This window comes from Ostrinia furnacalis, unplaced genomic scaffold (assembly GCF_004193835.3).
Source record: "Ostrinia furnacalis isolate ACB-3 unplaced genomic scaffold, ASM419383v2 OfSCF0369, whole genome shotgun sequence".
In the NCBI taxonomy this organism is placed as follows: Eukaryota; Metazoa; Arthropoda; class Insecta; order Lepidoptera; family Crambidae; genus Ostrinia; species Ostrinia furnacalis.
The window spans coordinates 66,940-70,217 of record NW_021130608.1 but is presented as its reverse complement, the minus strand read 5'-3'; the positions used below and the strand labels follow the sequence as shown (position 1 = coordinate 70,217).

The following is a 3,278-nucleotide window of genomic DNA, read 5'->3' as shown; positions in this document are numbered from 1 at the left end:
ATATCTAACATTACCTTTCACCTAAAAAATATTTCACCAAGTTATCTCTAATAGCGACGAAGCAGGATTTTTTTTAACTTCAAATGCGATTTCCCAAAAATCACCATTTTCGACTTAGCTCCGTTTTCACTGGGGGTACAGATATTAGTATAGATGTCAGTGACCATTTTGAAAACCTAAACCCCTGAAGCTGTCGATTTTTTTCAAGTTTTAAAATTGTGATTTATTCTTCGACTGTACTATGCAAATACCTAAAGGTTTTGTGACCTACTAGGTCATATCAATCTCAATAACAATCAAAATTCGTCATAATCCCCCATAATTATGAGACAGTAAAACAATTACCTACCGTTTTGAAAACCTATAACTTACGGGTCCCGTAATGCAATACCTTCTTCAAACAGTCCTGTAATCTTCATTACAAAGCATATTATTGCCACTAATAAATATCAGAGGTGCGATTGTGTAAAGTTGTTCATGGATGGACAATGAATACAATTGATCATCGATCGTATATCTAAATTCGAATTGTGTAATTTTGTCCATTTCATGAAGACCGAAAAGTGACCGGTCGTATATAATCGTTTCATGGATTTGCGTTTTATTAATGAAAAACATTCGCTAAAACTCATTATTTTAACACAAATAACAAATGAAATCCATGTTCAAATGCAGTTTTTTTTAATAAAATTTTATGATTGCACCTTAATAACATACTTTTATGCATAAAAACATTGAATTCAAATTAAAAATTTACCTCTGCAAATCATATAACCAAACGCATAGAACGAATGAAATACGAGTTCCACTACCCGCCCCCAGGTGGCATACATACTATAAGGCTAGGCAGGCTAAGTTGAATACTACTCTACAATAGGTGGCGTTAATGGACTACGAAAAACGACGCGAAATGATTATAATCTTTTTATTTATTTATACTTTAATGCCAAAATTTTAACCTAAGGCGAACTTAATCTCACATTTAATAAATTATACATAAATAAGTGTTTTGAGAAGTAGTATTTTAATCTATGTTCTGTGAATGACAAGTGTTATCTGTCAAGTGTCAAAAAACTTGAAAAACTTTTACGAAATTTTTGAATTATGTTAAATTTGTTTTTAAACACAAGTAAGTATAGATTATTACACTAAATTAAGGCATTCTATCAAAAATGAAAACAACCCAAGTTTCAATAACTACTCCTGTAACTTTGGTTTCTTCTATATCAAAATAATCAATTTCATTTTCAGTGCCAAAGGCAAGAATAATTGCCCACGCCAGATGGAGACCCAGCTAAATAATGTAGTAACAGCGCGTGGTCGTGTGATGAGGGTTCCTTGACTTGTGTTCTGGCGCAACACGTCCTGGGCACTAAACAAGATTGGGGATGGGACGTCTAAAGAGGTGCAAGCCTGGAAAACGGTAAGGCCTATTTTATTGACATTAACCCTTACACGCTTATAACTAATCCAAGCCATAAAATTATTTTTTCTTTAGTTATATCTATTTATTTTAGTCTAATTTAACATAAAAGTAGTACAGAAAATATAAGTGCTATGTATTTCAGTGTTTTTCAGTAGGGGACACATATGTCCCTATATGCGTTAAGGTAAACATTGCCTCATATATTGGAAATAAAATACTTCGACGCTTTTGTTGCAAAATAAATACAAACCAAACTAAAAATACAAATGAAATTTAATCAATAAGCATAATATTAATATTTATAATAATACATTTAAAATAAATAGCGTCTTATCTTACGGATTTGTATGTTTGATCCTCCTCTCATCATAGACATCTTTCTTGAATTTCGTAGACCTACCTAATTTGCTGTTTGTTCCAAGAACAACTTTGAGTGTAGAGTCTCTAACCATCAAAGGAGTGCTGTAACACGGATATTTGACATAATTTTTTCGTCTTGTCCTTATTTATTTTGAATCCCATTTATTGAGAGCCTCTACTGAGGCCATAGAGCATTGATTCTAGGTATCCAAGGTCTCAGCCGTGCCGTGACTACAATCGTTGAATCTTACTCGGGGGGACAACATCCGTGAAGCTTCGCGACATCTTCTTATCAAAAATACCGCAGTGTCTCAAGACCATCGATAGAAAGTCTTTGACCAATGTGTGTTGGCAGTGATAGCGTACGGATCGGAGACGTATTCCTTCACTATGGGCCTCATGAGAAGGCTCAAAGTCACCCAAATTTTGATGAGGAGATCCGCAGGAGAGCCAAAGTAACAGACATAGCCCGCAGAATTATCAAACTTTCGCGGCAGTGGGTAGGGCACATAGCTCGTAGAAGTGAGTGCAGAAAATTTCTCAAGTGGCGCCCACGGATAGGAAGACGCAGTGTGGCAGGCCTCATGTTTCTGTGCTTCTCGTATACATTCATGTATACGAGCAGCACAGAAACGATCGTTGTGGAAGTCCTCAGGGGAGCAGAGTAGCAGTAGACGCCCTTTTATCCAGGAGGAAACCATCCTCATTGTCGCTATCATCAGTTATCATGACTTCATGACTTCCAAAATTTCGTCTTTCCAGAGCGAATTTTTTTATGTCGATTTGAAGACAAATGGTTTACAAAAAATGTATGATTATTATAATAAAACATCGATATAAACATACAAATTATAACGACGCAAACAATATCCTTAGTAAGAACCAAGTTTCCCTTAACGCATATAGGGACACCTGTGTCCCAATTAGATTTTTACATAATATTCCTAACTCGTACAAGGATAAACGAAAATATGCAATGAAACTGTAATTATACTTACCATTGAATGTAAAATTGGAAGAAACACAGTGGCAGAAAGCCTATAAGTAATAAAAAAATAATTTTCAATTTTGACGTCTAACAAATTTTTTTTTCACATGTTGTGCCAGTATTTTTTTATACATGTAATCAAGTTTTTTATTATTTCTAGCGCATAATCATAAAAGGTAATAATAAAATTTAAGAATATTAAACTACAAATGGTTTAACTTAACCAGTATTACTGTAAATTGTAAAAACTATGTGGGGACAAATGTGTCCCATATGCGTGAAAGGGTTAACCAATAAACTGTTCAACATACTTACACAACATAACATTATTATGACTCTTATAATGCGAACAGCTAGGGACTGGAATTTGTTGCCTGCTGCTGTCTTTCCCGAAGACTATAATCCGGGTGTTTACAAGGCGAGAGTGAATAGGCACTTACAGCCCAGATATGTACCATCCTAGACTGCATCCAACTTAACNCACAGGGATGTTATGGATATTCG

General features: G+C 34.8%; 1 long non-coding RNA gene across 1 annotated transcript; it reads left to right on the top strand.

Moving 5' to 3' along the window:
• The first annotated feature begins 751 nt into the window (after positions 1–751).
• On the top strand, positions 752–1,291 carry LOC114361231 (uncharacterized). Its single transcript, XR_003656576.1, has 2 exons — positions 752–1,129; positions 1,252–1,291. It is a non-coding gene; the product is annotated as an uncharacterized LOC114361231 (long non-coding RNA).
• Positions 1,292–3,278: the final 1,987 nt, after the last annotated feature.